Below are 21,529 nucleotides of genomic sequence, written 5' to 3' on the forward strand. Positions count from 1 at the left end.
GTAGGAAACACTACTTTGTATGTCAGAGTGAAGCAGCTGATGGCAAAACCTGTCAAAATGTGTAGTCGTGGGTGACTTCCACGGTCTCACAGCTGCAGGCCCTCTCAAGGTCACATGAACTGGGGCAGGGGAGCTCCAGATTCGCCATTCAGAATTTTTGCCATTAGGGACCTTGAAGGACAACTTGCTGAAGCTTATAGCCTATTTCAAAGGTGAATCTTGTCAAACTTGCCTGTAGAGACAGAGCTGGATTTCAGTAAGATGTATCTCTTCTATAAATAATGTTTCTTTTAGCCTGAACAAAATTATTTATGGAGAAAATACAGGTCAGACAGATACCACGTATGTTTCAAAGAATCCCTCTACAGAGCTTTCCCTAAAAGAAATCTGAGCAAACTGTTAAGATTTCTTTAAGTTTCAAGTTCATAGAACTAAAATAGAAATACCCTAGGGAATAAAGGCACAGGGTTTGATTGATAGTCTAGGACAGTGGTTCTCAAATGTGGTCCTCACACCAGCAACAGCAGCATCACCTAGGGATTTGTTAGAAATGCAGACCCTTGGGCCTGGAGCCACACCTCTGAATCAGAACCTCTGGGGGTGGGGTCTTCTGAGTCATTCTGATGCCCACTAAAGGTTGAGAACCACTGGTCCAGGAAGAAGAAGGATGATGCCAAGACACATTAAAAACATATATTTAATACATAATTTTATAAATACTTTGAGGTTCAAAGGGAAAAAAATACATAGTGCATAAACCTTGGAAAAAAGCCCAGTGGAGTTCTGCCAGGTGCTAAAGGTACCAGCACAGACCGAATGCCAGGCCTGACAAGCACTTAGCAAGTTCCATACCTGAGGTCTCCACTTCTGATTTTTTTAAAATGTGGCATTTAAGGTTGAATTCCCAGGGAAGTGTAAAGAATCTTTCAATATAAAAATTTAACAAAATGACTTATAACCCAAACAGCACACAGGTCCATTTTTAAAAGGCTTGGGCCTTTCCTACCTACCCGTTTAAAAAAAAAAAAAAAAGGTTGTTTTTAATAAAGTCCAAATCCATTTTTAAGGGGGGCAATCTGTCTAGAATAATCAGTTAGGCTGTAAGCTGGGTCCATAAAATTCCTGAATGAATCTGTATGAACTGTTTGGTAGTGATGGGACAGGAAGGGATACTTGATCCAAAACGTCCCACAGATTTTCGGAGGGGAACTGAGGGCCCCCAAAAGTTAAGAACCACTGACCTATGAATTAGTTACAATTAGCAGTTCATGTCGTTTATCAAAGTGAAAGATGAAATGTTTGGGCTCTGAAGTCAACCAACAGGGTTCAAATCCCAGCTCAGAAGCTGAGTAAGTGACCTTAGGCCTGTTTCCTCATCTCCCTATCCTGTCTCTTAAGGCTGTGGGAAGAGTTCACAGGGATCAAGCATGTCAAATACTTAGCACAGTGCTAGGCACATAAGTACCAAATATAAACCTGATTATAACAGTATTGCTACTAAACAAAATGTATTGCTGGGTCCGTAAGGCTTAGCAGTCTCTCCATGTAACAACTTGTATGTGAAACATTGATAAAACCATTCCGTAATTTAAAATGGATACACTCTGTGTTTGCTACTGTGCTCTGTGAACCATTCAAAGTAACACAGGTCTTACCCAATGCATGCAGATGTTAAGGTCGCTACATCTGTTCTTCCTTATCACTCCCTACTGGGCCTTCCATCACCAACAGAAAGACAAAATTGTCCCTCATTACTCAAATACTTCAGTCTCTTTACTTTAGAAAGTGACCTGTGAGTTCTAGGCCAGTAACTGCCTTGTTTTATATCAAAGCTAGGTTTTTAAGGTATTTTACCCGATAGATGACAATCTGAATTCATTCATCTGTTACCTTTTGCTACTTCCCTGGACAGAACAAAAGTTAGCACTGCACAAGGGACAAGAAGAAACTAGCAAGGTCTTAACATCATGTACCTTTTTTATATAAAAAAAGGTATTCACCCTTTTTTGGGGGGGGACTCTTTATTTACACCCCCTCCAAAAAAAATATAGACACTAGATATTAAATGACTAATTTCTTGGGACGCCTGGGTGGCTCAGTCGGTTAAGCAGCTGCCTTCGGCCCGGGTCATGATCCCAGGGTCCTGGGATCGAGTCCCACATCGGGTTCCTTGCTCAGCAGGGAGCCTGCTTCTCCCTCTCTCTCCCTCTGCTTGTGCTCTGTCAAATAAATAAAATCTTAAAAAAAAAAAAAAACCATTAAAAAATGACTAATTTCTTGTAACTATAGGCTTCAAAAGTAAATCAGAAAAGAATAATCTCAAATTGCTGATGGTAGACCTCTTTCAGACCAATTTAAATGGCAAAATTTAGTATTGTCATGCAAACTAAATTATACTAAGCAGTGAGGGAAAAAATTCAAGTGTGAATGTATGCTAATTATACACACATATTTTTTAAAGCAAAAAGCTACAGGTTTGAATGTTATTGAGTACATTTTGCTTTCATGCTTAATTTCAGCTACTTACATGACAAACAAAACTAATATAAATAAAACTGATCTCCCAAAGAGAGCCTTATAATATAATGAACATACAGGGAATTACCTTTTAAAAAATCATGTGATATAAAGGAAAGGACAAACAAGTCATCACTCAACAGGTCAGGCTAAGAGTCACCAATTTGCTTGGTTATTATAAAGCCATTAACACTTGGATTCAATCAATTTAGTCAGAATGTTTAGCTGAAGCCCCAGGAGGACTTGAAATCCCAGAAATTTATCAGAAATCCTCTAATTCACAATCCAACTCTCTTATTTCACAGATGAAGAAACTGAAGCTCAGGGAACTTCAATGGCTTGTTAAAAGTCGAAAACTATTTGATTTTTAGGAAAGCTTAAAATGGTTGATGTGTTGCTGTCTTTGGCTCATTTGCATCCAAGAGTATACAATTAATTCCAGGAAAAGCTAATTTTAGTCCACTATGGCTCTGGAACCCGGAAAAGAGCATCCCTGTACCCTAACAAACGGTGAAAGAAGACAGAGCTACAAGATCAAGTCAGCTGTAATTCAGAGCCCAAAACTCACCCACCACTACCCACACCAGAGTTTAGAAACTATTTTAGGAAATGCCTCTGCTATAAATGATACATTAAAGGAAAAATAGCCAAATTGATCCTTGAAGCCACTGGTCTTCAACTTCTGGTGCACAGCAGAATCACCTATGACTTCTTCCAAAATATATATACAGGGTATCCTTGAAGACCAAATATGTAGGTCCACCTACTGTGAGGCTAGACATCTGTGCATGGAGGTTCTGATGAACACTACTGCTTGAGATCTCTTGTTCCCAGCAGTTTCATTATTCTGTAAACACTACAGAAACAGGTATATATTTGATTTGTCCTAGTAAGACTCTTCAGTTTCAGCTCACAACTGAAACCAAGCACGCACAAAAGGCATCAGATTACACCACAACAGTAGCAGTATGGGATGTCTTTGCTCTTAGCCCAGCAAGGGAGAGTACAACTGAGTCACAGGATTTGAGACATTCCAACTTAAAAGAGATAAGTGAGAAGGCTGGTAGCCGCCTAAGAATCTAACTAGGAATTTAGAAACATACCAAGTCTTTATGACACCAGGAAATGCATGAAGTGAAGAAAGCTTACATCATCTACCCTTCCAGGCACGTGATGTAAGAGTGTTTTGGATAAGATATTAACTTTAGTAAGAGGGTATTTTCATTTTACATCTTCTATAAATACCCCTTAAGTTTACACCAGGTGTTTAGAGGAAGATTCTGCAGCTCCCCAGGGCAATAGCAAAGAATGTTTCAGTGTTTCTGAGGAGCCTCATTTGCCTGATGCATGACTGTTACAGGTACATTTCCCCGCACAACCCTAAATCAGCTTTCACATTTGCATATTCCAGGTTTACTCAGGAATGTTCAACTTAAGAATCACAGGTGGTTGCTCAGTAAATCAAGGGCTCCCAGAAGATTCAGTTTTATAATGCTTCTTGAAATTTACAGCTCCACTTTGCCAGCATGTTTGAATTCAGATGACTCCAAGTTGATCCCAAAATTATAAATCAAAGTATCTCAGAAGAGTATTATTCTATTTTAGTACTTTTACAGCTTACTCTATGTAAAGTGAAGTACTATTTCTATGCTTTCTATAAAAAAAAAAAAAAACAGCAAGGATTTTAGTAAGCCTTCTTTCTGCAGTAAACGCATCGGTTTTATAAAAACATCAAATACTTGCCAGCCTAATTTAGACTAACATATTTACAAGCACAACACCGCCATCCCAAACAAGGCTAAAGTGCATATGCACCTACAGCTACGCATCTATACAGCTAAGTACATAAACAAATGCACCCCTCTTCAAGATTAAACACACGCACACACACACACACGCAGAGGCACTTGTGCACAAACTCTGGCCAACTGATTAATCACTTAATTAGAATGACAGGCTGGCTTTGGTCAAATAACAGATAAATTAGAGTATAAACAGATAAATGTGAGTATAAATAATGGCAGGAGCACAGTCTTGGGACCCACAGCATAGTCCTACACCCCAATTCCAGCCCTGGCTCAGATAATCCTAGAGGTGTGATCTCAGGCAAGTAACCCTAATCTCTCTGGGCCTCAGTTTCTTCACCAGGGAAATGGAAGCATTAACAGAGGCTGCCTCTTCCCTTTGTCGCAAGGACTAAAGGAGATGACGACTGCAAAGCACTTCCATAGTGAGTACTCCATAAACGTGAGCTGTTGTTATTAGGGGGACCGCGCCCCCCCAAGCTCCCCCACGCCCAAATCCAAAACACACGAAGCAAAACTCTTTAACAGGAAACACAAAGAGCTTTAATTCTAAAAGGTCTCTCGGACTGCGGGCTCTTCACCCTCCAGTTCCTCAAATGAATGAATGAGCGTCTAGGAGTGGCTCTGCTGTTTCTAAGGTTCACCTCTGCTGACTTTAAGGTAACTGTCTTTCACCATCAATTAAACACCCACAAGCACACCCGGAGTGAGGCACCCTAGTCCTGCAAATTTCAGTGGGGGCACCGAGTCCAGGCGAGTCCTCGATGCCCACAGGCAGCCTCCATTCATTCTCCTCCCCACCGCTGACCCCTCTCCTGAAGCCCCAGAACCAGCCGCCCTCCCCCCACCGGCCCTTCCCCTCCGGCCAAGGGTCTCTCTCCTGCCCTCCGCACCCCGAGAGAAACTGTCACCCCACCAAGTGAGGGGCTGGCGAAGGGGCCCACCTCACCCCTGCCCTCAGCACCGCGCCCCGGGGGTGCAGCCGTCCCCTAGGCCGCCGAGGAGGGACGAAGTGCCGGTCCGGCCCGCCTCTCCTCCCCAGGGACTCGCCAGCTCTGCGGGGCCCCGCCAGAGATAGCGCGTAATAAGAGGGAGGGGTAAGCTCTCCGAACACCCCTTCCCGGGGGTTCCCTCTCCAGCAAGTGAGCCCCTTGCCCCAGTCCCTCGGGGCCTCCCAGACCGGGGTCATGGTGCCAGGGCTGCCCCGAGAAGCCCCCATGAAAAGGAGGGGGAGACACCCCCATACTCACCCACCGTCTCCTCCCCCTCAGCTGTTTACCTCACAGTTCCTCCAGCCTACAGGGCGCCGCCATCTTGGACGTACAGCACCTCCCCCCGTCGTGAAATGTCCACGGTCGCTGCAGCCTCCGCCACGAAAAAGAGTGCCCAGTTGGGTCTCGCCTCCCTCTCGACTCCAGTGACAGATGACCGCGGCTGGCAGCCCGGTTGGACGGAAGAGGCCCTCCTGCTCATTACCGATGATGCGAGCCGTTCGAGAAAGGACTCAGGAGAGTTTGGAAGGTAGGGGGGCGGGGACGGGCGGAAGGATCCCGAAAGGAGGCCGCTGAGAGATCTTGTGACTCCGAAGGAGGCGAAAAGAAGGGCCGGCGTGGCGGGAGGAGCCACGCGAGGGAGCGAGGGGCGGGGCGGAGGTCACGTGCCCGGCCCGGCGGGCGGGGCCGTGCAAGAGGCGTAAACAAGGTGGCCAGGCTGGGTGTGGTTGGGGTGCTTCTTGCCTTCCCTCCTGCCGTTCCTGCTCTTACAGACTTGGCTGCCCCCCTAGGGTCTCTGTGCCCCGCTACAGAGCTGCGATCATGTTTCCCGAAGAGCCACTGGGGCCCGCGTGGGTGAAGGGTACGCCTTGGAGCTTTGGAGGAGTGGCAGCTCGCCCAGGCAAGGAGGGAAAAGCTGCACCAGGGCAGCTTTCTTTCCTTTGCAGAATATTTGCAAAATCCCACCTTGCTAACATTAGGAACGTGGTCACGACAGCTATGGAAAACCACCCTGATCAGAGCAGACATCTTTAAAATAAGCAGCCTTAATTCCGTTCCTTCTACTTCTTAGCTGTGTGAACCTAACAAGTCTTGAAGCTCTCTGAGCCTCAGTTTCTTCCTCTGTGAAATGGGCATAATAGCCTTCCCGAAGTGAGGATTCAAGTCCCACGCATAGTAAATGCTCAACAGGTGATGTTCTTCATCAGAGGCGGGTGCCATAAGCACTATGACTGGTACAAAGGGAGTGAGAGCCGAGAGTGAGATGAGTCTAGGTGTGGACTTTGAAAGGTTTTTTGAAGGAGTGGGCATCTGCTTAGGTTTTCAAGGAAAGATACGTTTTATGAAATAGAAATGGAGAAGTGGATGAAAGGAAAAGCGCATTTCAGGCCAAAAGCACCAAGGAAGCAAGAGCCTGGAGGCGGTAAATGCTGGATGACTTAGGGGAATAACAAGTTTTGTCATGGGAACCAATTGGGTCACAATGCAAGTCAGCCTATGATTTAAGGGGCCAGGTGTGTGAGTGGCCAGCACGGTGGGTGCTGTCAGAATTCCGAGGGGCCCAGAGTGGACCCGAGTAGGGCTGCTGCTAGCTTATACAGTGCCTTTGTGAGAATTAGAGACACCCCTTCTGGGCCCACAGCCCCTGTGAGCAGAGCCCAGGGTGTATTTCAGCCCCTACCCTCCCACCCCCAACCCTCCTGAGGGCCCCTGAGCAGTGCACAACCTTTATAACCATGCTGGCTTATTGAGGTGGGGATTCAACCAGTCTAACATGGTGAAGGAGGCATTGGGGGGAAGCCAAGAGTTCTTGATTCAAATGGATCAGAGTTTGAATGCAGGTTTCTGCCATTGTACCAACTGAGTTAGCGTTCGTTTCCTCATCCACAACATAGGGAATAATAATGCGTACCTAGTGGGGATTTGAGGTTGAATCAGTGAGACATTAAGACATAACTAGGGTAAAACCTACTTCAATAAATGTCACTTTTGTTACTGTGTTAATTGTGCTCATGGCCGGCATCCATCACTCTCAGGAGCTGGTCCACCACAGGCTAAATTCTGTGTAGCCACCCAAGCATAGTCAGCTGGGGTGGAGATGAAAAGTTTGGGGGAGAAGGGGAAGGATCTGGTTTCTCCCAGCTCCGCCAGTCCAAAAACCATTTCACAGGAACGGACTACTGCCTTTACATTCATACCAGGTCAGGGACCCAAGCGCATTCGGAGATTTCTGAGGCCAGTGACCGGAGTGCTCAGGTTAAGGGGTGGAGTCAGGGGCCAGGCACTGCTCCAGAGCTCTGACCCAGGAACCTCCCTCCCTACCCCCAATTTTCCTTGGCTCTCTGACCTCATCCTGCTGGAATGTTCTCCTTCGTGGAAGGGAGCAATGATCCATGGAGCTCATCAGCTGCTGGCCCTCAAGGGGGCCATAACCACATTGTTACTGTTTATGCAGTGTCTGGAAGAAGAATGGTAATTGTTCTCTTGATATGGACCACCAGGGGCTTGAGAGAAGAGGCCAGAAAGCACAGGCAGAGGCCACCATCCCTTGCCACTCTCAGTTCGGGCTGCCTGGATATTTTCTCCTTCTCTGGGATTAAGTTTTGTCATTTGCCGAAAAGTTGTTAATGAGACCACTACCTTCCAGGCGCCACCCTGGAGCCTCCTTGTGGCAGGAGCTCCCCGGCTGGGCTTTCTCCAACAGTCATGGTCCGCCTGGCCTGAACGTGACAAGAAACAAATGAGCTGAGCCCATGCTGGCAGGTGGTGCTGACTTGGTGTAGATGATAGACATCCACTGCGCTTGTCTGTGCAGTCTCCCCCTCGCCTTCCCAGAGCAACCACAGTACCACCCTCACGCACCTGGGCCCAGCCTAGCCAATCCCAATCCCCATCATCTAGCCAAAGTGATTGGCTGTTGGACATGTGACTTGAGCTGGACCAATCAGGGTGCTTCCCTGGGTCTCTACATGGATACTAAAAGAGAGGTTGTCTTTCCCATGGGGTCACGGAACCGGGATGAAGAAGCTGTGATCTTCTACTTCCCCATCTTCTACATCAACTCTGAGAGAAGTCCAGCCAAAAGATGGAAAAGACCTACCCAGAGACAGAGACAGAGATGGAAAAAGAAATCTAATTTGCTATCTCCTGAATTTTTAGAGTCCCTGAGGCTAGATTCGCGCTGGCCTCCCAAGTTCCATGAGGCAGCCACTATTTTTGCCAATGCTAGTTTTGGTTACCAGGTTTCTCTCTTTTGCAAACAAGAGGCCTTCCAGATGCAATGAGATCTGAAGGCCTTTGGAAGGACTTCACTAGTTCAAAATACTTCTCCCTCATCTGTTTGCGTGGTCCTCTTGCTTCAGCTTTCAGCTTTCTGTATGGCAGCCTCTTGCCAGTGAGTGACCTGTCTCCAGCAGCCACATATCTCCTACAGGGCCAAGCCCCTGTTTCTGGCGGCAGCCTCCACAGCCCTGGAGCCCGGTCTCATTAGCAGCCCCTCGCTGTCTAGCACTGTGTCCAAAAGACAAAGATGATACGTGTCTACACTACATACATATATGACTATATACATATATAAGCATGTACTTTTAACTTATGTAAATAGTTTATGTCTCAGATGGCAATCTCTTTCTTACTGTTTTCCCCACTCACCATTGTTTTAGAGCTCCATGAACGTTGCTTTGTATTCATCTAGCCAGTAGCTTCTAACTGCTGACAATTGTTCAATGATGCAGTTCTAGCCTGATCTACTCTCCACTCTCCCAGGGAATGACACCCACAGTCCCACCAGAAACAACACTGTGAGAAACATCACTGTCCTTGTTCCCTTATGGATACGGCTGAGAATTTCTTTGGGATGCATATCTAGGAGTAAAACTGGTGGACTTACTTTATTTTTTTTTTTTGGTTGTTTTTAGAGAAATTGTTTTAGCTTTATTAGGGTATAATTAATATACAAAAAAAATTGCACACGTGTAATTGTCCACGTCTGGAAGCCTGCGGACATATGCATTCACCCGTGATACCGCTGCCGCAACCAAGGTACTCAACATACCCATCACCTCCAAAAATTTTGCACAGACTTACCACCAAATTATTCCCCAGAAGGGCTGCCCCAGTCTACTCCCCACTAGAAATCCACGGAAGTGCCCACATCCCTGCCAACACTTGGCGTTGACTAGCTCTTTCATTTTTTCAGCACAGTAGGGCTATGGTGACATGTTCTTGTTTTAATTTACCTCTCTCTATTAGTGAGATAGAGCGTTTCTTCATATTCTTGTTAAGCTTGTGGGTTTCTTCCTCTATAAATTGTTGACTCTTATCTTGCTACCATTTTCACGGTAGAGTTGGTAGAGTTACTATCTTTCCCTTGTTGATTTGTGGGAGCACCTCTTCTCTGTTCTAGCAATGTGCCCCTCGTCGGCTACAGATATTCCCAACATCTCCCCCAGTCTGTTATCATCGTAATAACTGTATTGTACTTCATTGGAAAGGAGACATTAATCCTGATGTTATCAAATTCATTTCCTTTTTTTTTTTTTTGGAGACTTACACTTTGGGTTTTGAGGTTTTGTTTAAGAATGCCCTTTCCAAGGGGTGCCTGGGTGGCTCAGTAGTTAAGTGTCTGCCTTCGGCTCAGGTCATGATCCCAGGGTCCTGGGATCGAGCCCCGCATCGGGCTCCCTGCTCCGCGGAAAGCCTGCTTCTCCCTCAGATCCTGGGTCTACAACCCAGCCATGTGGCCTGGATGAGTCACTGAGCAAGTTCAGTTTCTCCATCCGGAGAATGGAGATGACACCCATACCTTAACCACCTGATTCAGAGGGTTGCTGGGACAGTCCAGCATGAGACACAGAGCACCTGCCACAGTGTGGGTGTCAATAAACATTGTTTTTGCTCTTACCTGCCGTATGAGTGTCTTCAGCTGCCCTAACAAATTACCACCAGTGGGGTGGCTGAGAACAGTAGAAATGTATTCTCTCACTGTCCTGGAAGCCAGAAGTCTGAAGTCAAGGTGTGGGCAGGGTTGGTTCGTTCTGGAGGCTCTGATGGAAAGTGCATTCCATGCCTCTCTCCTGCCTTGGGATGGTGCGGCAGACTTTGACGTTCTGTGGTTTGTAGCTGTGTCACTCATTTCTCTGCTTCTGTCTTCATGTGACCTTCTCCTTGGGTGTCTTCAAATGGCCCTCTTCTTCTTCTTCTTCTTTTAAAATTTTATTTATTTATTTGACAGAGGGAGACACAGCGAGAGAGGGAACACAAGCAGGGGGGAGTGGGAGAGGGAGAAGCAGGCTTCCCGCAGAGCAGGGAGCCTGATGCTGGGCTGGATCCCAGGATCCCGGGATCATGACCTGAGCCGAAGGCAGAGGCTTAATGACTGAGCCACCCAGGCGCCCCCACTTGGCCCTCTTCTTGTTGTGTGTCTGCTTCTCTTCTTGCAAAGATACCCATCATTGGATTTAGGGCCCACTTTAATCCAGCCAGTATGATTTCATCTGTACTGCACTACACCTGTAAAGACCCTCTTTCCAAATAAGGTCACATTCTGAGGTTCCGGGTAGGCATGAATTTTGGGGGAGGACACTATTCAATCCCCTGTGCCTGCTTTCAAGGAGCATAGAATCCAGCAGATGGGATGGGAGAGGGATCGACCATACTGTGACTCAGAGTCAGGTCCAGCCCAGGATCAACCTGCAAAATGCTACAGACAAAGAGGTCATACTCAGAGTAATGAGGGCAACTTACTGGTGGGAGTGGGTTATGAACTTTGCTTCTCGTTCAATCAGGAATTTGCCAAATGGTGATGGGGCAGAGGGGCAGTACAGGAGGAAGACCCAGCTTGAGCAAAGGCATTCCAGCAAGACCACCTATGACTGTTTGCTTGATAAATGGTCAGATGTAAGATATGAGTGAAATAGAAGATAAGAAAGTCAGCATTGGAGGGCCTTGAGCTAATAAGAAGCCTGAATTCTATCTGGAGGCAATGAAGGGCCCCTGAAAGTTTGAGAGTTGTCTGTTGAATATTGTCAAAGATTTCATCTTGACTTTAATGCCTGCTAATTTAACTGAAATGCTGGGCTGGCTGTCTCCTTGGGCAAATCCCCATCACACCTCTCTTCACTCCTTGCAATGCAGTGTGCAGGGCCATATTCCAGAGTGTTCCATGTTAGCCTCATGATCACCATGAGACCCTCCCCCCTCCCATGCCCCACAAAGCATGGGCATTCACAATTAGAGGTTCTATGTTAGCTGTGCCTCCTCTGAAGAATATGCAGTGATCATTTGGGAAATGATAAATTTAGATCCCTACCTCACACCCTATGCAAGAATAAACTCCTAAGGGACCCAGAGCTCTAAGTGTCAAAAGTGAAACCATACAAGTGCTGGAAGAAAACAGCATGAGGGTTGCCTGGATGGCTCAGTCGGTTAGGTGTCTGCCTTCTGCTCAGGTCGTGATCCTGGGATCCTGGGATCGAGCCCCGTGTTGGGCTCCCTGCTCAGCGGGAAGCCTGCTTCTCCCTCTCCCACTGCCTCTTCCCTGGTTCATGCTCTCGCGCTCACTCTCTCTCTCTCAGATGAATAAATAAAAAAATCTTCAAAAAAAAAAGAAAGAAAGAAAAGAAAAAAAACCAGCATGAGTGAATTTTTTGTATTCAGGGGTGAAAAAAAAAAAGACCTTTCTAAAAATGGCCAAAAAGTCAGAAGCAACAAAAGAAAAGGCCGACAAATTAGACAGCCTCCCTAAAAGAAACAAAACAAAACACCTTTTGCATGGCAGGAAGAAAATAAGCAGTCAGAAAATAAATGAGGTAAGAGAAAATATTTGCAACGTATAACACAAGCCTCTTAATATGTACAGAGAACTCTTAAGAATCTTTAAAAAAAACACACACACAATTATTTCATAGCAAAAAAGGGCAAAACACATGAACAGAAAGTTCACAGAAAAAGAAACATAATTGAGTTCAGACTTCTAGCCTCTAGAACCAGCAGGAATAAGTTTCTGTTGTTTGAAGCCACCCAGTTGGGGTCATTTGTTACAGAAGCCCTCAGAAACTGATATACTGACCATAAAAAGGAGTTCCTGTAATTTAATAATACGTTGAATATATAAAAACTGCTGATTCTATAGCGATACTCAAAAGTAAGGGTAAAAAAGAAGAGAGAAGAGCAAAAAGATCCAATTATGCCAACACCTTATGATGAAAATCAGCAACGAACGGGAAAAGTTAATCATTTACGTTCTCATTGTTGGAAGAACTGTGGTTCATTCACACTTTATGAAGCAAAGCTCTTCTTCACAGAAAAAATGCCAGATAACAAACATAGGAGGAATGGTAGGATTCGAAGAATCACCATTTGCAACCTCCAACGAAGGGACTGACTCAGGCAGGGACCAGCAATGGGTGCCAAGGCCATCAGGGGAAGGAAGAGGATGCTTGCCTAAGGACAGTCCTACCCCACAGATTGCTTCTCAACTCACCCTTATGATGGAGAGAACCGGCTGTCACCACTTTGACCAGCTGACCAAACTGCGCATCACTAAGTGGGGGCAACCTATGTTAGGGTCGTCCAATACCACGCAGCCCATAGCATCGCAGGGGAAGTATCCATCCTAAAACATTCCACCAGAATCTACTCAAGCCCTGGCCGCAACTTCCAGTCGGCATGGGGTGAAGTTACATGAGGAATCAAACAAAACCACAATGCAGGACCTTCCATCAGACTGGTCTGGGCTCTTATAGGGGAAAAAGAAAACCCCAAAAACAACAACAACAAAAATCAATGTCAAAAGAAAGGGATAGTGGGTGTTGTTGTGTCATAAAAGGAGACTAAAGAAACAAGCAAACATAGCGCTCGAAATTGGGCAGGATCCTGATTCTGAAAGAGCAACTCTAAAAGAAAACTGGGGGAAACTGCAAAAATGTGAACATGGGCAGAATACTCTATGGGATTGGGGAATTACTGATAATTCAATAACTGTAGTTACATAATGTTGCAAGAAATATCTGTTTTTCAGAGATACACACTCAAGTATTTGTGGGTGAAGCGTCATGATGTCTGCAATACACCTTCAGAATATTTTATCAGAACAAAATGTATTTAGACAAACGTACATATGCATCTAGAGAGATAAACCACACTCGGCAAATATAACTACTGTTGAAGAACAGTGATGGATATATAGGTGTCCATTAGACACGTTTCATTTGCTTTCCTGTTTGAAATTTTTCATCACAAAAACTTGAAAAAATATTTGAAGATCAAAAAATAATTGGAAAAGGCAGTGAAGGAAAATCTGTGATTCTCATCCCAAGATGATGAAGCCCTCTGGACTCCAGATCTGTCCGTACCTCCCTGCACCTCCACTTTCCCCATCTGCGGAAACAAGGGGCTAAGCGGGCTGGCTTGTCCGTAAATTGTGGCAAAAGGCACATAACACAACATTTACCATCTTAACCCCTTTTAAGTGCCCAGTTCAGCGGCGTGAAGCATATTCACATTGTTGGGCCGCCATCAGCACCATCTCTCTCCAGAACTCCTTCATCTTGCAAAACTGAAACTCTGTCCCCAGTAAACATGAACTCCTCGTTTCCTCTTCCCCAGCCCCTGGCATCCGCCATCCTACTTTCCATCTCTATGATCTTGACTTCTGTAGGTCCCTCAGATGCACGGAATCCTACAGGACGTGTCCTGTGTCTGGCTGGTTTCGCTCAGCTTCATGACCCCCAGGCTCATCCATGTTGTCACGAATGCCAGGATCTCCTTCCTCTGAAGGCTGAATAATATTGCACCGTATGGATAGACCACAATTATTTTTTTTATTTTTTTAAAGATTTATTTATTTACTTTCCATTTGCAATGATGTGGAGGGAACTAAGAGGGCATTATGCTAAGCAAAATAAGTCAATCAGAGAAAGACAATAATGATTTCACTCATATGCAGAATTTAAGAAACAAGACAGAGGAGCATAGGGGAAGGGAGGGAAAAATAAAACAAGACGAAATCGGAGAGGGAGACAAACCGTAAGAGACTGTTAACCATGGTAAACAAAGTGAAGGTTGCTGGAGGCGAGAGGGGTAGGGGGATGGGGTAACTGGGTGATGGGCATTAAGGAGGGCATGGGTTGTAATGAGCACTGGGTGTTATATAAGACTGATGAATCACTGAACTGTACTTCTGAAACTAATAATACTCTATATGTTAATTAATTGAATTTAAATAAAAATAAGTAAATTTTTTAAAAAGAAAAGAGATTTATTTATTTTAGAGAGGTGGGGAGGGGGAGAGGGAGAGGGAGAGAACCTCAAGCAGACCCCCTGCTGAGCAGGGAGCCCAACTTGGGGCTCGATCCCAGGACCCTGAGATCATGACCTGAGCCAAAGTCGGACACTTAACCAACTGAGCCACCCAGGCGCCCCATAGACTATGTTTATTGGTGTACCTGTCATCGATACACATGTGTGTAGCTTCCCCCACTTGGTTGTGAATACTCTGGCTGTGAACATGAGTACAAATAGCTCTTTGAGTCCCTCCTTTGGATGCTTTCAGGTGTCTGCCCAGAAGTGGAACGGCTGGGTCTGGGATGGTTTGTAAAGAATCCTTTCCTGCTTTCCAAAGGAGGACATGTGTGTGTCCTTTTTAATCTACAAACCACTCATTTTGCAGAAGTGCATGGACATCCCACCTTTCAAGGACATACTGTCTGAGTCACAAGGGCACTGGGTCGCCCCCCTCTGCCCAGCATCTAGATCGCCTTCTTAGGTGGAGGCCACCTTTCTGCAGGCTCATGGGGTGATAAGAAGCAACAGGAGGAAAAAAAGGCTGGTCCTTCAGTGGGCTCTGATAAAACGGTAGCTTGAAAATCGGTGAAGGTGGCCCGTATATGCAAAATACATATAAATTGAGTGCAAATCCCAGGAGCTGAAAGTCTCTTTCTTGTGGATTCTGTGCTGTGTAGCCTGCAGGATGCTCCTAGTGAGGATGAGCAGTGGGGAGTGGGCTCTTTCCCAGATGGGTGTGAATTTCTAGTCCTCTGCAAAGGTGTGTGCCTGCTCCCAAATATCTTTCCTCTGGCTCCCTGCTTCCGTGTTCCCTGGACACTTTGCTTCCTGGGTCTGGAGGCTGCAGCAAGGCCCCTGGGCCCAGGTAGGCTGCTCAGGGGAGACAGGGCCTCTCCCTGCTCAGCGGCCTCGACAAGCTCCTCTACCCGGGCAGCAAGGCCATCACTTGCAGGGGATGTTCCTCGCTGGGTCTTCACTAGGGAGGTGAGGACCCACTGGGAGCTCGTCACCCTCCTAAGGCTGGCTAGCGGACACACACACATATTCACACACACACACACACACACACACACACACACGGCCTGCACAGACTTGCATTCATGCATCCCACGCCTAATGATCCTGTGATGTGCCAGGCATGGCACTGGGGAAACCCTGGGGAGTAAAAGTGGGGCATCCGTCCCAGTGGATCGGTGGACTTGGCTATGGTGCCGCACATTGGGGTTGGTTCTCAGTTTCCCATCATCCGGTCAATAATTCCAAGTGGCAAAATGCTCCCACAGACTCAAGGGCCAAGGCTTGTAAGGCCCCTCCACCCTGTCTGGCCCAGGTAGATGTTCACAAAGCTTTCGTCCCGTCCTCCTGTCTGCAGCCTCTGAGTGAGCTTCCTGCGAGCATCCAGGGGACATGAACTCAGAAGTCATCGGGAGTTGACGGAGCAGTAACCAAATGTCAGGTGTTTCATTAATAATCAACCTGCCATGTAAATGAGCACAGCCCACCTGATAGCAATCAGGCTGACACTGCCCTGTTTTTCTTTCTTTTTTTTCTTCTTTTATGTCCCCAGCAGCTAAGGCTGCTCTTGACTCTGTCTCATTAAAGAGAGAAATCGAAGACTCCTCTCACGAGCTATTATGTGTTTCTGCTGAGAAGTGATAACTGACAGCTATAGAGTGTATTAGCATTTATAAATGTTTTTGCATGTATTCACTCATTTGCTACCTACAACAACCCCGAGGAAGCATTATCCTTAGCCCCATTTCACAGATGTAATGTCTGAGGCTCCAGGGGGGAGGTGAGTGCCCGTTCGAGGTCTTGCAGCTGGTGGGTGTCAAGACCAGGTTGCAATCCCAGGTCTGGATGCCAATACGATGCTTCCATTTCACCCCAGTGACTGGAGAATTAGACATCCTCTCTGGAGTTATGTTTTACAAGACACAGGTAACACACCTAGGTTGGAAATGATAAAACAACGGTCCCCGTTATCAAGGGCTTTCAAGAAGATTGGGAGGCCAGGGTCCCAGTCCTGGCTCTGCTTCTTAGGGTTCTTCAGACCTCAGTTTCCCCTTCTGAAACCTCAGATGGCTGATTGGGGGGATCCGTGGTCCCCCTGCCTCTCCAGTCCTCAGCATGGGGTTCCACATTTGCTCGAGGGGAATTGTTGGAAACTTTCTGAGGACGGTTCCCAGTGAGAAGTCACTGTTCGGATGGGTGGAGCAGGTAGGCTTCTCAGTGGTCTGTTATTTCCTAAACCTAGGAACGGGGTCCCCACATGCCCTCTTCGGCATCCCTGCCAGGGTTGCTGGGAGGCACCGGGCAGGAACGCAGGCCCTCGGGCTGCTCGCCTACACCCCCTGCCTGAGCAGAGCACCCCTCCTTCCTTGCCTGTCTGAGGCGAACCCACCGCCCTGTGAAGTGGGTGTACCCCAGAACGCAGCCTCATGGTCTTCCCAAGGGTGTGTCCCGTCCCCATCATGAGATTCATGGAGGCAGAACGGGGGAGCTCACAGATTGAGGGAGGCATAGCCTGACTGTGTGGTACTCAATAGCAAAGGGTCAGTAAAGCTTTGTTTGAATTGAAAAACATTATAGGCACACATGCATTTGTGGAGGGGGGAGAGGGAGCCTGGGGGGCGGAGTCAGAGGGAGGGGGAGAAAGAGAAACTAAAAGAATACACATCAGGGGGAGATCAATACTCTTTTACTTTTTTCTTTCTACTCTGATCATATATCACTCTTGTAATTTAAGCAGTAATTAGATAGGTAGGTGGGTGGATGGATGAATGGACGGACTGACGGGTCAGAGGTTTTCGCCGGAAGAAAAGGGGGGCAAGAGCGCCACCGTGCGGCGATCTGGTGAATTGCTTCCTCCGGAAGCGCTGGGGCGCCTGGGTCGGGGGGCTGTTGGCCCGCAGGGCACTGCCCTGCGCCAGGGGCACGCTGCGTTTGCAAGCGGGACTCCCGCCACCTCAACTGCCTGCAGCTCCCGGCAAGGAGCCTGGGCTGGGAAAGAGCTCCACAATCTCCCCCCGAACGACGGAGTCGCAGCAGGGCAGAGAATGGGAGCTCTTCTGGCAGAGGAGGATGGCCCAGGGGCGCAGCGGCCCGCTGGGAGCCCCAAACCCCAGGGTAAGGACCACCCAGTCCATCTTCAAGTTGCATTCTGTGGCCATTCTAAGCCAAGGCCAGAAAGGTGCCCAGGGTCACAGCCAATGCTAGCTGGTCCTGGGACCGCAGCCTGGACCCTGCTGCCGCCCGCCCAGCACAGCACGTTCACCCCCTCCTCTCCCTCGCCGCTTGCTGAGCCCGCCTGCACTTGCCTGGGGTATCTCCACGGGGGGTAGGGGCTCTGCACACTGCCGGGCTCTAGCTGCGGCTCTCGCTTATCCGGCCACATCACCGAGGTCAGTGTATGCCACGAGAGGACTCGTAGCATTCCTACGCATAGGTAGTTGCTGATCCCATCGAGAAGCAGCTGAGTGCCCGCTGACAAAGAATCCAAGGGCTGCATGGGTGGCCCCAGGGATTGCGGGCATCTAGGAAGGCTTCCTGAAGGAGGTGCGAGCAGAACTGGGCTGCAAAGGAGGAAACTGAAGAGAAGAACGTTCTGGACATGGGGAACAGGAAGGGCAAAGGCAGGGGCTGGGATTTGGTCGCCAGCGGGAAAGAACGCGGCATGTTCAGGCGACAATAAGAAGACACTTGGAAAGTGGAAGCCGTGGCCCAAACACCTTCGTGGCCTTACTCTGTGTAGTGACAACTGCTCTTTCCTGCCCAAACTCAACCCTGCCCCCTCGAGGTTTGGGCAGTCCTGGCCAATGAGACACCCATATCCCTCCCACCGGCCACGGTGATTGGTGCAGGGATGATGCCTTGTGACTGGGCTGGGCCAATCAGAGTCATTCTGGGGCCTCCTGTTCGAACTACCGAGGAAGGGGCTTGCTTTCCACCGATGTTTCTAAGATGATAGACTACGGCTGACAGTGTTGGTGATCTCAGCCCCAGAGAAGAAGGGAATGCTGAGAGATGGAGAGAGAGAGATGCATGCACGGATTCATTCATTCGTTCATCCATTCACTCTGTAAAAACATCACGAGTGTCTACCATACACTGTTGTCAGCCTTGGAGACTCTGCTGGGAGCCAGGCAAACGCCACCCCTACTCTTGTACTGCTTACATTCCGTGTGGGCAGTCAGGCCAAACAAGAGATCAATAAAAAGGTAATAAATCAACAGGACATTTTCAGATAATTATGATTGGCAAGAAGAGCAAAGGGTAGGATGATGGGGCCGAAAGTGGCTGGGGTGGAAGGGTCCTGCTTTAGTTAATGGCCAAGGAAGAAGTCTCTCTGCCGAGGTGACATTGCAGCTGAGACCTGAATGAGTCAGCCATGGGGAGATCTGGAAGTTAGGCCATCCAGGCAGAGGGGACAACAAATGCAAATGTCCTGAGGCAGGAACAAATGAGATTCAGAGAACATCATCTGAGCATCTGGATCCAACCATGCCTGAAGCTGGAACTTTTCAGTGACATGAACTAATTGTTTTGTTGTTGTTATTAAACTGGTATAAATTGGGTTTCTGCACCTTGCATCAGAGAAAATGCTGTCATTTGAAAGAGATCTGACACTGAAAAACTCTGAGCTCTGAAGCTGAATTTTGTGTCCTGTTAGGTAAAGGGAAATCATTGAAGGTTTTAAAATCAGGGAGGGAGGGGGAGAAGAACCATGAGAGACGATGGACTCTGGAAAACAAACTGAGGGTTCTAGAGGGGAGGGGGTTGGGAGGATGGGTTAGCCTGGTGATGGGTATTGAGGAGGGCACGTTCTGCATGGAGCACTGGGTGTTATGCACAAACAATGAATCATGGAACACTATATCTAAAACTAATGATGTAATGTATGGGGATTAACATAACAATAAAAAAATTTTTTTTAAAAAAATAAAATAAAATCAGGGAGGAATTCCTGATTGTGCTCCTTCTTTCCTCTCTAGGTTCATCTCTCCCTCCCCTTCTTCTACCCTCTACCATCCACCCGTACTGAACTTGACTGTTGTCGTTTCCCCGAAGGTCCTGCCTCCAGCTCTTTGCACATGCTGTTCTTTTTAGACATTCTTCCCTACTTTCCTCCTCCCAACTAAGTCAGCCTGGCATCAGCCTAGATGTCACTGCCATTAGCTTCATTAACTCTCATTACTTTCCAAGTCTGCATTCATTTCATTGTGCTCCTTTGCAGGGGCACCTGGGTGGCTCAGTTGTTAAGCGTCTGCCTTCGGCTCAGGTCATGATCCCGGGGTCCTGGGATCGAGCCCCGCGTCGGGCTCCCTGCTCTTCGGGAAGCCTGCTTCTCCCTCTCCCACTCCCCCTGCTTGTGTTCCTTCTCTCGCTGTCTCTCTCTCTGTCAAATAAATAAACAAATCTTTAAAAAAAACTGTGCTCCTTTGCATACCATGATTACATCACAGCACTTATCAGATCAGTTTGTAAATTTCAGGGTACTCTGTCCCACCTGCTAGACCAGGAAGGCGCTCACGATGGCTCCCATCTGGTTCTTGTTGGAAACCTCGGCATCTAGTACGTAGCAGGTACTCATAAACATGTATTAGCCGAGTTATAGACTGAAGGCTTTTATCCCCCAAAATTCATGTTGAAGCCCTAACCCCCAGTGTGATGGTATTTGGAGGTGAGGCCTTTGCTAGGTAATTAGGTTAGATGAGGTGTTGAGGATGGGGCCCCCATGATGGAATTAGTGTCCTTATAAGAAAAGGAAAAGAAGCCAGAGCTTAAGCTCTCTCTCACTCACTCTCTCTCTCTTTTTCTCTGCCTCCCTCCCTCACTCTGTCCCTCCCTCCCTCTGCCTCTCTCCCAAGTGAGGACTCAGCAAGGAGGTGGCCTGCTGCAAATCAAGAAGCTTGTCCTCACCAGAAACAGAATCTGCCAGCACCTTGATCTTGGACTTCCTGGTCTCTGCAAGAAATAAATGTTGTTTAAGTCACCTGGTCTGTGGTATTTGGTTATGGCAGCCCGAGATGACTAAGACAGGGATGAAGGCAGGAGGCAGAGGGAAGAAGGAGGAATCTGGAGCAGGACAGGTTCCAGTAGTAACTTGAATAAATGAATGAATGAATTGGCACAAGGATGCTGCAGTCATTTAGCACTTGGGAGAGGCTAAATGAAGACACTTCTTCTCCGGGGCTGCCTACTAAAGGGAGTAGTGATGGGGCTCCTGGGTGGCTCAGTCATTAAGCGTCTGCCTTCGGCTCAGGTCATGATCCCAGGGTCCTGGGATCGAGCCCCGCATCGGGCTCCCTGCTCTTCGGGAGGCCTGCTTCTCCCTCTCCCACTCCACCTGCTTGTGTTCCCTCTCTTGCTGTGTCTCTGTCAAATAAATAAATAAAATCTTAAAAAAATATGGAGTAGTGTTGGAGGGGACCCCGAGACTGGGAGGTTTCAGGCCACAAAGGCCTACCTGTTGCTGCATGGTGGATCCAGGCTGTAAGGTGTGTCCAGGTGACTGGACTCCCCTCCCACAGAGGGGTCCGGGTGGCTCCAGAGAAGGCCTGCTTTCACTTCCAGGCTGGCGTCCTGGTCTAGCAAGGGAGTCCCTGCATCGGTTACTAAAGGAGGAGGATAAAGACCCCAAGTGGAATCAGAACCCCAGAGCAGCATGTACCCAATTCGGCAGCTTTACCCCAAACCATGATATGCCCCAAATGAAGAAAGTGGCTGGTAAGATAAGCCATGAAAAGCTGCAAGACCATTAAATATGTTCATAAAACCCGCAAGAGAATTTGGGAGGCACTTAAATAAAACAACAGCCAGTGGAAGAAGAAAGATCTGATAAGCAAAACATGGATGTGCCTACATAATGGAGGGAAAATGGGAAGAAATGGGAATTTTTTCCAAATGTCCTTGGATTCTAAGTTTTCT

General features: G+C 47.5%; 1 protein-coding gene and 1 long non-coding RNA gene across 8 annotated transcripts in view; one reads left to right on the forward strand and one right to left on the reverse strand.

Moving 5' to 3' along the window:
* The window catches only part of TSC1 (TSC complex subunit 1), a 49,938-nt gene extending 44,183 nt beyond the window's left edge, over positions 1 to 5,755 (reverse strand). For 2 of the 7 annotated variants that reach the window (XM_036107815.2, XM_078061976.1), the window contains exon 1: positions 5,577 to 5,716. The gene's annotated coding sequence lies outside the window, so the exon portion shown is untranslated. Of the gene's footprint in view, positions 1 to 5,271; positions 5,343 to 5,572 lie in introns of those variants that run through there. The other 5 variants (XM_036107797.2, XM_036107824.2, XM_036107806.2 and 2 more) reach the window with 4 other exon arrangements.
* An 11,722-nt stretch (positions 5,756 to 17,477) lies between these two features.
* LOC118545612 (uncharacterized) lies at positions 17,478 to 21,009 on the forward strand. The gene is made up of 3 exons (XR_004922171.2): positions 17,478 to 17,728; positions 20,094 to 20,173; positions 20,470 to 21,009. It is a non-coding gene; the product is annotated as an uncharacterized LOC118545612 (long non-coding RNA).
* Positions 21,010 to 21,529: the final 520 nt, after the last annotated feature.

The sequence above is a fragment of the Halichoerus grypus genome, chromosome 14 (assembly GCF_964656455.1).
Source record: "Halichoerus grypus chromosome 14, mHalGry1.hap1.1, whole genome shotgun sequence".
NCBI classification, from domain to species: Eukaryota; Metazoa; Chordata; class Mammalia; order Carnivora; family Phocidae; genus Halichoerus; species Halichoerus grypus.